This window comes from Phodopus roborovskii, unplaced genomic scaffold (assembly GCF_943737965.1).
Source record: "Phodopus roborovskii unplaced genomic scaffold, PHOROB, whole genome shotgun sequence".
Lineage (NCBI taxonomy): Eukaryota > Metazoa > Chordata > Mammalia > Rodentia > Cricetidae > Phodopus > Phodopus roborovskii.
The window spans coordinates 13,087,477-13,104,759 of record NW_026126547.1 but is presented as its reverse complement, the minus strand read 5'-3'; the positions used below and the strand labels follow the sequence as shown (position 1 = coordinate 13,104,759).

General features: G+C 44.4%; 1 protein-coding gene across 1 annotated transcript in view; it reads right to left on the bottom strand.

The window, feature by feature from the left end:
* The window catches only part of Sertad2 (SERTA domain containing 2), a 103,425-nt gene that overhangs the window by 54,231 nt on the left and 31,911 nt on the right, over window positions 1–17,283 (bottom strand). The gene's annotated exons all lie outside the window — the stretch shown is intronic.

Genomic DNA, 17,283 nt, shown 5'->3' with positions numbered 1-17,283 from the left:
CTCCAAAAAACTGTTATGATTATGCAGACTCATGGCTGCACAGAGTGCTGAGAATAAATCACAGATGGGTACTCAATCCTAAACAAAGCATTTGTTACATCCCCACCAAAGTTCAAAGAAAACTGAAGGTAGAAAGATTGAGAGAGCTGAGCTAAAAATGGAGGAGGGCCAGGCAGAACAGTACAGGCCTTTAGTCCCAGCACTAAGAAGGCAGAGGCCAGCCTGGTCTACATAGCAAGCTGCAGACCAGCCAAGTAAGACTATATCTACAAATAAATAAACCCCCCAAATAAATAAAAACAATGCAGAGGGGCCCAGGGGGCCTACTCCTCACTGCTGAACTATCTCCTACCAATAGATTCGACAAAAGGGGGAATCATTGCCTTCGTTGCTGTACCCAGTGGCAGCCACACCAGGCTCCCATAGCTAGTCCTTGTCTGAATATTACACTGATGGCCCTAGTTCAACTAAACGGGTGCTGAAACAAGACCAGAAGTCACAGATCTGGAAAAGGGACATAGAGGCAGGAAATGAAAGGGGCTGGGAGGAGAGAATAGTCAGAATGCCTTCCATACAGGTATGAAATTACCAAAGAACCATCACTTTTTAAAAGTTGACCAGCATTTCAAGTCACACGCAAATTAACTTGATCTTTTCCAGGCTTGCTCTTAAATTCTGTCAGTATCCAGATCAGGGTTTCTCGGCTGTGGTTCCTCTGACATCTGGGGCCACACCACCCACAGGGGCTATTCTACGGAACGCGGCTGTTTTGTAGCAATCCTGGCTTCTATCCCACATGTCAGCAGCAAGTCCTAGTTATGACAATACAGAATGTCTCCAGACATTGCCAAATGTCTCCCAGAGTCTCTCCTAGTCCTTTGCCCAGTGTGCAGAGTCGAATTAACACAACAGGACTGCCCCTAATAAAAATCCTAGCGCCAAGGCTCGGGAAAGCTTTTCTAGTAGACAACATTTCATACATATGTCGTCACAAGTGGTTGCTAAGGAAGTCAAGTCTATCTGCATCCTGTATGATGTCACTGGGCAGGGATTCTTAGAATCTTGTGTTCCTGACTTCACCCCTCATGCCTCTTCCCTTCGCTGGCTTTGTTCCCTTCCACTGTAACACATCTTAACCATAAGTGTGACTGCATGCTAGGTCCTGTGAATTCTCCTGGTATATGACCAAACTCAGCCTGACCTGGGACTCACCAGCACACTGGACCCACCTGTACACCTAGCTTAGGGTTCTCGAAACTTAAGGGCCCCTATGCAGATGAGTGGGCTCCTTTTCTGCAACAGTTGCTCCCTCTGGGACATCTGGCCTCTCACATCCGAACCTCCTCGGCTCCCCGACCTCTAACAGATGGGCCATGCTCTAGCAGAACCACTGGTGACCTCAGGACTTACTCTGCGACATTGGGGTCCACACTGTATGATGTCTAGTGTATGAATGAGACCTGAGTCCTCTGCAAGAGCAGTAAGCACTTAAGTCAACCTCTGAGGCATCTCTCTAGCTCCTAAAATATAATTTAAATTTTGGCCTTAAACTAATCTGAGGCACTAAATTGTGCTCTTAATATAGCACAATGTAATTCAAGAAACATCTGAAAGGACCAGACACACACACCCTTGGTCATTAACACTGATTATTCCTGGTGTTATGGTTAACAGGATTTCATCTCATTCAGTCTTTCTCTGGATTTGGGTGGTTTCGGATTCGAAAAGCTTTTGTTTGCTTACTCTTTGTTTCTTGGCTACTGTTTTGAGACTGAATTTCACCGTGTAGCCCAGGCTGGCCTGTAACTTGCTATGTAGACTAAGTTGATCATGAACTCAAAGATCCACCTGCCTCTGCCTCAAGAGTGTTGGGATTAAAGGGGTGCAGTGCACTACCATGCCTGGCTTGATGACTTACTTCTTATCCACATCTCTTCCCGTTAGATGTCGCCAGCACTCTCGAGCAGGCCTATTTATGTGGCTTTCATTTGTTCTATTTAATAAGCACTACTTACTAAGAACCAGCCTGGTGTGGTGGTGAAGTGCCTGATACCAAACTCAGTTCATCCTTTTACCAGTTCTGTGGCACAGGCAAGGCACTTAACCTCTCCATGCCTCAGTTTCTTGTCACTTAATGAATAAAACAGTCCCTCCCTCAGAGGAGCACTGAGGGAGGTGACCCTAATAAAGTTCTTGGTGCAGTGTCTGCCACACAGGAGAACCTCTAGAACCCTACCACAGTGCTTAAAAAAAAAAAAAAAAAAAAAAAGTACAAGCCCCACCACAGACACTGGACAAGAATGAATAAGACATTTTAAAATAAGAGTCAAGGAGTTCATGACTCAGTAAAAGGCACACAAGAGTTATTTCTTAAGGATTAAGAAAAAAAATCATCATATAATAACATTCACTGAGCACTAAATACCTTTACTTGTCACTTAATCTTAGAAGTATCCTCTTGAATCAGAGACCATTACTGTGTCCATTTTACAAACATGAAATCTGAGTGTCTGAAAGTCTATGCAGTTCCCCAACTACCAGTCACTCAGCTAGCATGGAGCTGGGACCTGAATTCAGCGAGTGTAATTCTAGAGCAAGAGTAAACTGGCTCACCGCAGCATGGTTAAGGGCATAAACTCTGGAGTCGCAATTGTGCCTAGTGAGGCCAGGGGAGAGAGAATATTTAGACTGTGCACACTTCACCATGCAGAAGCGGGAAGACGAGAGAACAGACAAGGAATAAAGTGGCGGTGCAGACTTGGGACCCTGAGACTTCCCTCGTGGGACCACAGCACCAAATGCTCCCGGAGTGGCAGTGACGAAGCTAGGAGTCCCTGGGGTGTTCCTGATGCCAGCTCTGTCTTGCAGTGTAAGTTCCGACCTTCTCCACACCACCATGGTGCATAAAGAAAATGTGATCCCTGGGCCATGGTGACAACGCCTTTAATCCCAGCACTAGGGAGGCAGAGGCAGATGGATCTCTGTGAGTTTGAGGCCAGGCTGGCCTACAGAGCGAGTTCCAGGACTGCTAGGGCTGTTACATAGAGAAATTCTATCTCAAAAAATCAAAAGAGAAAGAAAGAAAGAAGGAAGGAAGGGATTTGGCGCTGGAGAGATGACTCAATGTTGTTAAGAGCACTGACTACTCTTCTAGAGGACCGCGGTTCAACTCCCAGCACCCACATGGCAGCTCACAGCTGTCTGTAACTCAAGTTCTAGGGGATCTGAAACTTCCTGTGCCAAAACACATTAAAACATAAAAATAAAATGGAATCTGCACAGTAGATTGTAGAAGACAAATGTCTCTACTTATTACTGCTGTTACACCAGGGATGAGAGGAGCCAGGGACCTACCTACCCCCATCCCAGAAGGTCAGGGGCTTGGATATGAAGAGAGGAAGGGGGAGGGAAGAAGGGAGGGATGGAGGGAGGGAGAAAGGAAGGGAGACCAAGGTAGCTTCCACTTTAAATGACTGCAGGACAGAGGGCAAAGTAGGGAGGAGATAAAGAATGTAGGAAAGGAAGGAAGGTAGGGGCTAAAAGGAGAGACAACAAGTTAGTAGGGGCATGCTGAGTCATCGGCCTGCCAGGCCTTCAGAAGAAGATATTTTGCAACACACTGCTTGCCTGAGGTCTGGAGGAAGACCTGCCATTTATCTGACTCATCAACCAAAATCCTTGTTTTCTTACCTTAATTAATCATCACCTTTGGAGCTGTTTCCAAGCCCTGTTCCAGTGTCTTTCAGATACATGACAATGACAGACAGTTTAGGGAATGGGGTCTATTGGTTTGAAGAGAAAGCAGAAGGGTTACAAGAAGTCAGAATGATGTGTGCCTGATTTTTAGAAAAGGTGACAAGAAATGCCCCTGGTGTGCCCTTACACAAGCACGACTTAGCGTGGCTGTTCAGGTAGAGGGACTAGGTAGCCACCAACACAGCGCTTGCTCAGTCCTCAGGAAAGGAGGGTGCAATTATCCACACTGAATTTGCCCAGGGCACGAGGGTCAAGTAGCTAAGTGTACACAATACTTGAGACTGCCTATAGTGGAAAGAAATGTCTCTTCTCCTATGAATTAAAGCAAAACCCCCATTAACACTTTCAGTCTCTCGGTGCTAATTCTGAATGTGACCGATGGCAAGGAAGCCGTGTAAGAACAGAAAGCATGACACCCTAAAAGAGAAAAGCGATCTCAAGAGTTTGATACATAACAACTGTGGTTCTGCCATGTGGAGAATACACCAACATTAAGATTATGTTTTCACAAATGTGTGCTGACTATTCTGTAATTAAACTACACAGAGCACTGTAGCCAACACTGTAACGAGTTTACACTGTTGAACATTATAGAAGGGTGAGAGATGCTTGCTAATAACTACCATAAAAGGAACAGATGACTAAGAACAGAGAGGAAGTGTGACTAAAAAGTCCCTCCATGTTTTTTTTTTTAAAGTCCCTGAATAACTAGGCATACCAAATGTGGTCTGTCATAAAATTATTCACTGCTAAATTCTGCACTTAGACAACAAATATAATGTTTGCCCAAGGGCTAAAGCCTTTGTATAAATAATTTAATTGCAATTCAAGTGTCAAAATAATAAAACCATCAATAAGCAAAAGTGCTAATCAAACTACACCAGCTGGGTTGGACTGGGTCTTCAATTCAGAGGCAGAGACCACAGTACACTGACCACACCAGAAGACATCTCACAGAACCTCAAACACTGGGGAAACCCTAGCTGGCACATCGTAGCCTACCCTTGGTCCCCAGATAAGCTTATACCACAGCTATCCCCACAGCTACAGCTTTCAAAAGAGACGGAGGTCTGGGGCCACAGCTCAGCGAAGGCTCTTGTTTATCACCAACCCAGGCTAGCATTAGATCCCAGTAGCCAAAACCAAGCCAAGCAGCGAGTGAGCGCTCCCCAGCCCATGCTCAGAAATGTAGCCTGGGTTATTTGCTTGTTTTGTTTTTCAAGACAGGACAACAGTCCTTGCTGTCCTAGAACTCTCTCTGTAGACCAGGCTGGCCTTGAACTCACAGAGATCCGCCAGCCTCCTGAGTGCTGGGATCAAAGGCGTGGGCCACTGCCACCAGCACACTTGTTTTGGGTTGCTTGTTTGTTTTTATTAATACAACTGTCTATGTATATCCTAGACCTCACAAGGGACATTCTACGAAAATGGTACTTTCCTCCCAACAGTAACTTCAAACTATCAGGGAAATGGTAACTATTATCATGTAAACATTTACCCTTACACTTTGAAATCCTTATCACATCATTTCCCCACTGGGCGACACACTCGAGACCCATGTTTGTTTCGTGACAGCACGTTGTTTTCTCAATGCTTTTCTGCTTGTTACAGGATATCGCTGGCTGACATTCAGAGAGAAAATGTGTTGAGCAAGTGGTGACTCACACAGGGGGATGGCCTCAAATGACTGCAGGACTACCTGGTACCATACTTTCTATGACTTTCTACGGCATGTGATTGCGGTTGGGCTGCTGTTTTTTTTTTCAGCTTTATACTTTTAGTTTTCCTAGTATATGCTACTGTCTAAACCTGTAACCAGGTCTATATCAGATTAGCACACAGGATTTTAACAAAATGTACATCTTTACCATATATGAATCTTGTATATGAAGAATCCATGTTCCCTATGTACAATAAAAAAGGGCAGCGTCTTTTATTTATTATAATGAATGATAACCCAGGCTGGTCTCAAACTCCTGATCCTCCTGACTCTGTATCTTCAGCAGATCCTACTGAAGTTTGACACTACAACTGGCTCTTTTACTATAATTGATTATAGAGAGTGATACTTACTTTCCTTATTGGCATTTTATTGACTGATTGGTTGTTATTGATTTTTTTTTTTTTTAGGTACGCTCTCATGTAGCCTTACTGGCATTTACTTACTGATGTACAGTAAGAAAAAAATCGATTTAATGAATACATTTTAGAGTTCTTAATTTTGGAGCCATCTCTCCAGCACCTTCCCCCCCCCCCCCTTTTTTCCCTGTCCCTCCTCGAGACAGGGTTTCTCTGTGTAGCTTTGGAGCCTGTTCTGGAACTCGCTCTGTAGACCACATTGGCCTTGAACACAGAGATCCTCCTGCCTCTACCTCTAGAGTGTTGAGATGAATGACATGTATTACCACCACCTAACTTCAGTCCCTATTTTTTTATGCTTTTTTCCCCCCTTCTGTGTGTGTGGGGTGGGGGGAGGGGTGTACATGACACAGCGTGTTGGGGGTGAGGAGAATTTTAGGGAGTACTGGTTCCCTTTCCACTCTGTGGGTCCCAGGAGTTGAACTTTATAGAGTGTCAAAGCTCCTTTACCTGCTGATGACATCGCTCATCTTGTAAGATGTAACAACAAGCAAACAAAATAGAAAGATTGTAAAAAATAAATTCTGGCACGGCAAAAAAAAAAAAACAAAACAAAAGTGTCTATATTGTTTGTCATTGAGACTCCAATATCCAGCACAGAGGAACCAGGAAAGGCAACCCTGATAGATGACACAGACTTTCTTGTCTCTGTTCCAGTACAGTCCCTGGAGCAAACCAACAACATTATAAGAATTTTACCATACATCTTGCTAAAATCATGAAGCCCACACCTACAAACTTACCCAATGGAGAAAAAATGAAAAGATATGCAAAGATAGAAGATGTGTGATGTTTCTAGCACTGAGTTGCTTATAAGGAATGAGTGAGAAGTGGCACAAATGCCCAATAACATGGCCTGCTGAACAGAATATAGCCCGTGCTACAATACTATGCTGCAATGCAAAAAGATAATCTACAGTGCCAGGAAAAGTGCAGGGAAAACTAGCAAAACCAAGAACAGTAGCAACAGACTGACAGCACTGACGAGAGTTTATTCCTCTGTGTGTGTGTGTGTGTGTGTGTGTGTGTACACATATATAATATATATACATGTATGTATACATGTATATATGTATATCCTAAGGAAGGTAGGAGTTTAGAAGTTGGTTAGGGTTTTTCTGGAAGGGGGGTTGTTGGTTTGAAACAGGGTTTCTTTGTGTAGCTCTAGCTGTCCTAGAACTCACTTTGTAGACCAGGCTGGCTTCGAATTCATTGATCTGCCTGCCTCTGCCTCCCAAGTGTTAAAATTAAAGGCATGTGCCCAGCTGCTTGTTTGTTTTCTAAATCAACATTTTGCCAGTAGACTCTGTGGGAGGAGACTGAAAGGGATACCTGTTAATGGCTTGTGCAAACATGTACTGTCCTTGAAAGCAGGTAAGTAACAAAATACATGCATGCGCGTATACATACACACACACACACACACAGGCACACAGAGAGAATTAGTGCAATTTCCTGAGAAGTAAAATTCAATATGGAGACAGCTAAAACAAAAGAATTTTAATCTATTCACATGACAGTGAAGGCCTAAAATCTTAGCCTGTCTGCCAACAAGGAGCAAGGCCCCATACTTTATGGCTTTGTAATTCTTGCACAGAAGCAACAAGACCGTGATTTGAACCCAGCCTGGGTTACATGGCAAGAGCCTGTTTCCAAATGCCAAGATAACATAAAGTCTCCGTTTTCCTTCTAGAGGATAGGCCTAGATTGTCTACCAAAGAAACATTTGCCTCATCGTGCTGTTCTGAATTGTTCACAGCAAGCTGAGGCAGCTAAGACTCTCTGAGGAAAGAGGCAGGGCCAGCAAACAAGCTCAGAGGGCTGCTGCCTCACTTGTGAGCATCAGGGCGTGCGTGCAGCCTAGTGACAGTGTTCATTCAAAGCACAAAGACATCACTTTAGCTTGCTATTTACTTGACCACTTAAGACAAGAGAGGAAAAGCCTGGTGCTGAAAACACTTCCACTGTGGAGCTACAGGTTTTCCTCCATCAAAATGAGCTGGGCTCGTTTTACCTGTTCTCTGCCTCATCACAGCCACTGCTCATCACCCTGTCTCCAGGCTCATGGCACTGCCCCTTTCCACAGGGACACACTTCAGGCAAAAGCATCACAGAGTAGGGATCTACAACCCTGATTACTTGCCATTCGCCTTGGTCCTGACAAGTGTATTTGTTTTGTTCTGGGCTTTAAGAGTGATATCTTTTAGGTAGGTTCATCCCTTTCATAGTCGCTGCTCCCTTCCTTTTCACAGTACACATCTAATCTTGGCCAGCTGCTCTTTCATGTAATCCTTGACTGGAAAGGCAAGATTATGTACTGGGCCACAGGTCATTGTAATAGAACTCCGGCCTTACAGTCTAACACCAGACTATGCTCACAAGTCAGCACATACCATCACTACAGCCACATCTATGTCCCTGGCTATCTACTGACACAGTACATATTATTTGCATGCTGACTTTATAGCTAGGTGATCAGAGGAAAAGACAGGAAGTGACATGAACATAACATACTATGGGTGGTGCAGATGCCGGCCCCACGCTACTTCATTTCATTGGAGACAAGATCTAGTATGTAGCTGTATTGGTTTTAGTCTTCTCGCTTTTGTGACAAGAAAGGAAGGGCTTAGTTTGGCTCTTGGATTAAGAGGGTAAGTTGTAAGTTCCAGCACGGTAAGGGAAGGCTGGGTGGGGAGAGGATGAGGCTGTTGTTATTAATTTTGGTTGTGAGCCTAGCTCTAATGGCTGAGCCCTCTCTCCAACCCAAGGCAGTTAGTTAAGTCACTGCACTACAGAGACAGATGGGTACCGGTGCTCAGATAATTTTCCTCTTTGAGCTTAATACAGGACCCCAGCCCATGAGAGATGCCATCCATATTCAGGACAGATCTCTGCCAGCTAATTCACTTTAGAAAGCTCTCACAGACACATTCAAGTCTGCCTCACTAAGGCCCTAGGTGTTTCTTAATACTATCAAGTTGACAACCACAATTAACTGTCACAGGAGCCCAGACTGACCTGCATATCATTATGTATCCTTGGCTGGACTTAAACTTGGACCAATACTCCTGCCTCACCCTCACAAATGTTGGAATTACAAGCATGCTTTACTATGTCACACAGACGAAGCTCTTAACTCTTATACTTTCTTAAAAATAGTTTGGGTCTAGCAAAAAAATACAAATACAAGTCCAGATATAGTGGCACATGCCTATAATCTCAGCACTCATGAAGTAGAGGCGGGAAGGAGTTCAAAGTTATCCTTGGGTATACAGCAATTTAGAAGCCAACCTGGGCTACATGGCAGCCTGTGTCAAAACACATACATACTATACACCACACACACAACACATCAGAAATACAAATATAGTGAGTCGTGCATTATCATGAATTTAATTATCAGATTCAATTATATATGCTCAGATTACAAAAGAAAACTGGAAAATAACAATTTAGGTAGTACTGTTATCCCATCTATACCTGAGTACTTTTCCTCAGTAGACTGAGTACTTACTTGTCCTTAACAACAATATTTAATTAAGCTGACTAAGTCTTTTAGTATAGAGAGTCACTTTGTTTGTTTTTTGAGATAGGGTTTCTCTGTGTCACCCTGGCTGTCCTGGAACTAGCCTTGCAGACTAGGCTGGCCTCGAACTCACAGAAATCTGCTTGCCTCTGCTTCTTGAGTTCTGGGAGTAAAGATATGCACCATCACCGCCTGGCTGAGAGTCACATTTTCCCCACTGATGTCAGAGGATGAATAACAACTATTTCAACTTGCTGCTGGGGAAACTGTCCCCGTGAAGATGGGATGTCAGTCCCCACCACTCACCTTCCTGAGTAATTTTAAGAGCAATTTTGAGCAAATACAATTTGTGCCTCACATGCTAACTTGAATGCTGTCTCCCGCTTTAGGCCTCACCTACTACGTGCATGAGCACTGAATGTTAGTTACTTCAGTAACAGAGCAGTAAAACCAGGCAATTACAGAATGCAACTCCTAGCCATCAAGGCCATCCCTGTGGCTTTGTGGTCTCTTCTAGCATTAGTTCATTTTCCCAGGCCTCGCGTGAAGTCTCAGACACATCCACGCATAGGCGAGAGCTGACAACAGCATTCACTTTGTGAGGAGACTGGAGAGCATTGGGCACAGACCTCCCCATTTACTTCACTTTCACCACAAAATTGTGTGCACCCAGACGCCTCCTGCTACAAACTGAAATAATCCCGTCTTACTTATTTACTGAAACTACAGTCTCCCAAACCACCAATGCCTCAATGCCAGGTCCAATCACTCCCCAGGATGTCTGTCCCTCCTCCCCATTCTCCACTACTACAAATTTGAAGCCCAAAGATTGAGGGAAACACTGAAGCTAGGTCCCAGTCTCAGACTCCAATTTCAGGGTTACTGAAGGGAGAGGTGTGGCACTTACTGAAAGCTCTGTGAGTGGGTTCTGATGCACAGCCAGGGTCATCACCATCAACTTACTTGGTAACTCATCCCTCCTCTTTGAACCTCTTGGTTGCTGTAGTAGTTTGAATGTAATTGTTCCCCATAATCTCATAGGGAGTGGCACTCTTAGGTGTGCTTAGTTGGAGTGGGTATGGCCTTGCTGGAGGAAGTGTGTCACTGTAGGGGTGGGCTTTGCGGTTTCCCATGTTCAGAACACCACCCAGTGTCTCAGTTGACTTCCTGTGGCCTGTGTATCAGGATGTAGCCATCACCATGTGTTGCATAATTTTACCGAAGATGTGTTACATTCATTTATGCTGTGGAATATTTTGTTTAATGATGCAAAGATGATGCATTCTTTTATGTTCTGTTTGTTTAACTCTGTAAAGCTGTGCTATTTTGCCTGTCTAAAACACATGGTTGGTCGAATAAAGAGCTAATTGCTAGGCAGGAGAGAGAAATAGGCAGGGCTGGCATACAGAAAGAATAAATAGGAAGAGGAAAGAGAGAGGGAGGGGCAGAAAAGGAGGAGAGGAGGACACCAAGGGCCAGCCACGCAGCCACGCAGTCACACAGACACACAGACAGACACACAGTCACACAGACACACAGACAGACAGACACACAGCCACACAGACACACAGTCACACAGGCAGTCACACAGCCACATAGCCACAGACAGACAGACACACAGCCACACAGACACACAGGCAGTCACACAGAGAGCCACATAGCCACACAGACAGCCACACGGCCACACGGCCACACAGACACACAGACACACAGGCAGTCACACAGACAGCCACAGAGCCACACAGACAGCCACACAGCCACACAGCCACCAGCCAGCCATGGAGTAAGAAGTAAAGAAAGGTATATACAAATGTAAAAGCCCAGAAGCAGAAGGTAGACGGGATACAGTTAAAGTTAAAAGCTGGCTAGAAATATGCCAAGTGAAGGTTGGACATTCATAAGTAAGAATAAGTCTCTGTATTAATTTGGGAGCTGGGTGGCAGGCCCCCAAAGAGTAAAAAAAAAAAAAAAAAAAGTACAACCATGTTTGCCTGCACGACACCGTGCTCCCTGCCAAGATGATAATGGACTGACCCTCTGCAAATGTAAGCCAGCCTAATTCAATGTTTTTCATTTATAAGAGTTGCAGTAGTAATGGTGTCTCTTCACACCAATAGTAACCACACCTAAGACAGTTGCTATGACCTCGTCCTACTGGGTATTTCTATTCTCCTACCTCTCCTCTTCACTAATCTTACCCAGCCATCCTTCTGCTGCGAGCATTTCACTTTCCACTGACATGCTCTCTAGAGTTCAAATCCCACTATGTCCACAAATACCCTGCTGTAATAGTGCACTTTCCTTTTCACTCAGTAGCTATTTTTAACATTCTCCATCTTTCCCAGACCCTGTCCCTTACTTACAACAGTAATCCTTTCTCCTGGGACAAGAAAGATTGCCCAGCAGGTAAAGACCTGCCCCATAATCCCGATGACCTGAACTAGATCCCCAGAAACCACATGGGGTAGGAGAACCAAACCCACAAAGCTCACCTAAAAGCCATTGTTTGTTGTGGCAAGCATGCCCCAACACCCTCCATCCCCTAGGCTCTCCACACAAATCATCCCACCCCCTCTGGCCGATTAAAGAAAATCGAAGCCATCACACATTCCCTCCCCCCCACCCACTCCTATCCATCTAAGGCTCCATTTCATCCTTCCTCATGGAGTCCACAGCCTATCATTTCCTTCCCCTCTTTTGTCTGAGAGGGGTTTGCTTGGGTGTTTTGTTTGTTGGTTTCAGCTTTTCGGCAGGAGTGGTAGGGTGGTGTTTGCTTCTGAGGAGGGGTATCTCTATGTTGCCCAAGCTGGTCCCAATCTCTCAGTTCCCCTGCCTAACCTCCCAAATCATGAGATTACAGCATGCATTACTAAACCCAGCTAAAATTCTTAAGTTGACCACATTAAGTGCCTCTGCTTCTTAGTGTCTTGGAGGCTCTACCCCCTCAGGTGTTCCTCCGGCTGCCTTCCTTACTTTGTCATTTGTCACTTAAATACTCTTCCTGAATAACCACCCACTCCCAACTGTCAACTGTGGACTGTGCTGATCTATCCTAAGTGTATCTCCACCCAGACCTCTAATGAAATTCAGAATCACACATCTAAATCCTGACTCTACATCTCCTTTGAGACATCTCACTGGCATTTTAAGTTCAAAGAGTCCAAGGCAGAATATGTTCTCCTTTCCCTGCCTCTTCTGTCAGCAAAAGGGACCATCGTCCACCTAGCTTCCCAAGCCAAGAAGAAGCCCACATTGGAAGAAAACTGACTCAATGGTTGTCCTCTGCCCACCACACTAATGCTACGGCACCTTATGCCCACATACACTTCACACCACACATCACACACCACACACACACACACACACACACACACACACTCACACCACTCACACATACAACACACATACACACTCACACACTCTCTCTCTCACACACATACACACACAGAGAAATAATAAACAACTTTTTAAAAAATTCCATTGCTATTTTTATTGGACTTGCATTAATCTACAGACCATCTGGTGTGTGTGTGGGGGGGGGATCCCATCTGAAAATATATGTTTTTCCATGTATTATCCCTTCAGCAAAGGTTACTTACAGTTATGTGGCCTATCAAATTATTACTAAGATCCCCCCATAATTTATAATTTTAATAGATATGGTTACTCAGACTTTTAAAATTATGTTTTTGAAGTGATCTTAATGATCTACAGGAAAACTATCCAACTGTGGGCTTAAGCTTCTCGGGATCACTCTGCTGTGTTCTGCCTGTGCTAATGGCTAGTTCTCCAGGAGACAGACGGTATCAGGTTCCACAGGAAAGGAAAAAAACAAGCAGGTCTGTATGTAGCACAATGAGGTCCATTTAAGAGGGTCTGAGCTTAAAGTGACAAGCCACACTTATCAAAGATGTCTTCAAAGTACACAGAAATTCACAACTTCAGCCAGGGGAGAGGGTCAGGGCTGGACAAGATGGTAGAATTATACATGTCAGGTAAGAGTTGAAAATGATCTTTTGGGGCAAAGCTGATGCCAGGATTAATACAGGAAAAAATGTTGCACTGCTCCAACCGACATCTGCTGTACAAAACAGAAAGACAAGTTTATACTGCCTGGTGGTGTCATGTTACACTTACAGAGTACAGACCCCTCAAATGTACTTTTCCAAAAAAGAATTTCAGGAGACCAGGGTGGGGTCTCCTGACTGCAGCTCTGGCTACCACATAACTGCCCTGGGATTCAAAGGCATGGGGGGTGACGGGGGAGGGGGGATCTCAGTGATCAAAAGTGAAGGGAGGAAACGGGTGGAGGGAAGAGGAAATGCTCAACTACAAGGTCACGGTCAGGAAACCAATTTGGCAAGATGTATGGAAAAACAAGGCATATAGAATCAAGCACCACAACAGCGACTCGAAGCCCAAAGCCAGCTTTGTCTTCAGTAGCAGGCCTCGGGTGACAGGGTGAAGGCCAGGGCCTGCCATCCACAGAGGAAGCCACCTCTAAGCTCCCCAACCCCGGGGGTTTTTCCTTCCAGTTAGTCTTCTGTCTGAGACAGAATCCAAAATGGAGTCTGGGCCCACGAAACATGTTAGTAATAAACGCCCAATGTACACCCAGGAGTGTACATAAAATTCTCCTTTCCTTTTACTGCCACTATTTTTTAAACCAGTCAAGAACAATACTTATGATTCATACAATGGAATAGCACTAAGATATGGAATGTGTGGTTGGTATCTAGCTTTACCAGGTGGTTACTAAATAAACACAAGAGGCATGTTTATCAAAATGTTAAAAGTGACTATAACTAAACAGCAAAATAAAGCCTAGTTTTTATTTATTTGTTTGTTTGTTTATTTACTTTGGTTTTTTGAGACAGGGGTTTCTCTGTGTAGCTTTGCCTCATCTGTTCTGGAACTCTCTCTGTAAACATGCTAGCCTTGGACTCACAGAGATCACCTGCCTCTGCCTTCTGAGTGCTGGTATTAAAGGTGTATGCCAACATTGCCTGGTCACAGTTTTACTTTTTAAAAACTCTTTTCTGCACTTTTAGCTTCCTGTAATGTTTTAGTTACTGTTATGTTACTGTGAGACCATGACAATGGCACCTCCTCCTATAAAAGAAAGCATTTAGCTGGGGGCTTGCTTACACTTTTACAGGGTTAGTCCATGTTCATCATGGCAGGAAGCAGATGGAAATGGTCCTAGAACTGTAGCTATGAGCTTTATATCTTGACCCACAGAGAGATAAAGTCAGAAAGACAGAGACAGAGAAACATTGACTGGAGACTGGGCCTGGCATGCGCTTTTGAAACCTCGAAGCCCAACCTCAGGGACACTTCCTCTAACAAGGCCACACCTCCTAATCCTTCCCAAACAGTTCTACTAACTGGGAACCCAACATTCAAACATATGAGCCTACAGGGGCCATTTGTCATTCAACAAGTACGTCTAATGAACATATGCTGATGCAGTAATAAAAGAGCTTATAGAAACAACACTCAAAATGCTAAGATCAAAGCAAAGCAATGACTACTATAATACAGAATTTCAGATTCCTCAGGGAGAGGAATTATGATTAAATCTCTCAACTTTTAGATTGTGAATAATATAGGATGACTTCAGACCTTGCTTTTTTCCCTCTGGAGAATGCTAATATAAAGGGGGCATTCGAGAAGGGACTGCAAATTCCACAGAAGCCAGCATGGCAACATGAAAGGAGGGTATGATAGCATTCTTTCTCCTCCATGATGCAGCCAGGGCAGAAGGGGCCGGAGAAGACAAGGGGCTCAGAAAGGAGCCCTGAAACCAACAAGCCACAACGCATCAAGTATCTCACATGAGGTTGTCCACAGCACCGGGAGCAAGGCTTCCTCCCAGCTCAGCCACGGGGTAAGGGCAGCAGGGATGAAGGGCAGCTCTTCCTCAGGCTCTCCCCATCAGAGCCCTTCAGGTGCCTCATACTTGCAGAGTCCCTACCAAGTCCCACACCTCCTCAAAAACAATGATTTCTCCGTGGGAAAAGGCTCCTTAAAGCAGCTAAGTGGGCAAATTAAAGAACTCCAGAACGAGGCTAGAGATGGTCTGCTGGAGGACAGCTGCCCTGTAAGGGAAAGACCCCGCAGATTACTCGTGGCCAGATGTCACAAGTGGATAGGTTCGTTATACTCAACCGAGTATATATTTGCTAGATGTCTTCAATACAGGACATATGCCATAGGGGATATGGAAAACTGTCCACAGCCCTAACTGAGACAGTGCTGACAAGGTGGGTGGCAAGGGAATAAAATAAAGGTGCCAACGATTCAACAACACAATACAATAATGAAAAGTCACATGGTAAGAAGGTAAGACTGGGCTCAGGACTCTAAAGTTTGAGTCCCAAATCCTCAGCCTTTAGTTGTGTGACCTTGAGAAGCCACTTAATTTCCCTGTGTCTTAGTTTTTCTTCTGGAAATAATATTGATGCACTCCATAGGGCAGATAGGCTGTGTAGTTAAAACAACAACAACAGTTAGAGTGTAGACTAGTGCCAAACATATACTAAACATTTGCTATAACTTTGTGCCTACGATACAGCAATGTGCTAACATTTTAAGTCTTATATTGAATAAAGTAGCCCTATTTTCAAGCCCTATTTGTAGGTCAGGGCTGGGGAATCCAGCAACTTGGTCTAGACAGAGGAGGGAAGAGCTGTGATTTGAGCTTCCATCTGCTAGAACACAAAACTTGAGACATTGCTATTACTCTACCTAGGTAACATTTACTTAGCACTTACCCTGTGTCATGATTGCTGTACCAACAACTGCGGGTTTTCTCATGAGGTACAAGGCCCCATCTCCAAGGCAGAAGCACATCCATGGAGAGGCCTGCACAGGCTGAAAGCTCTGAGCTGCTGGTAGAAAGCCAGCATAAGAGTTATCTCCGGGGCCATGGCTCATCGCCCTCACTCATGGAGCTTCAACTGGCTAGCTTCAAAGGGGAGTGAGGTTGTAACTAGGTAAATCTGGTGAGGAGAGAGCTGCATGGCAAACTGACGTTCTTGTGCCATTTTCATCATTGGCAAAGGCATGTGTCATCGTCGTTCTGAACACCAATGTGAAAAGTGTATACTCAATCCATGTACAAATGGAGAGTCAGCTAAGGTATGCCAACAGGTAGCGTGTTCAGAAAATGGATCTCTGGAAGTGATGAATAGACCAATGGGCTGGCCAGGCCATGGTGGTGCTTGTCTTTAATCCCAGCACGTGGGAAGCAGAGGCCAGCGTGGTCTACAGAGCAAGTTCTAGGACAGCTAGGGCTGTTGCACGGGAAAGCCCCATCTTGACAAAAATAAGAAAACAAAACAAACAAATAAAAAGATAGATGGGCTGGAAGGGACAGGCTACTCAGCAGGATACAAAGAATAAAAAGCTTTTTTCAGGTTTACAAAGCTATGTATTGAACATATAGAAAACAAGTCCTTGGAAAAAGATCTACCTGAAAGTAAGGAACCTCAAAGCCTACAGAAGACACTGTACTTTCATGTGTTGATCTGTATATATCAGCTGAAATAAAACCATGCTGGTCCATCCTTCCATCTTCCTCCCCCTTCCCTCCCTCCCCTCCATTACCTTCCCCCTTCCTTCCTTTTTTAATTCCTAGATACAAGGCCTCTCACCCTGTAGCCCAACCTGACCTTGAATTAATTCGCAGTGATCCTGCATCGAACTTCCAAGTGCTGGGATTACAAGCATAAGCTACCACACAGAACTTCAGAAATTTCAAAACATGCTAATGTGTAAATATGGCTGAGCCAACATATCATAGTAAGAAGAAAACTTTTAATTTTATACAGATTTAGAGCTTTAATAATAGTGATATA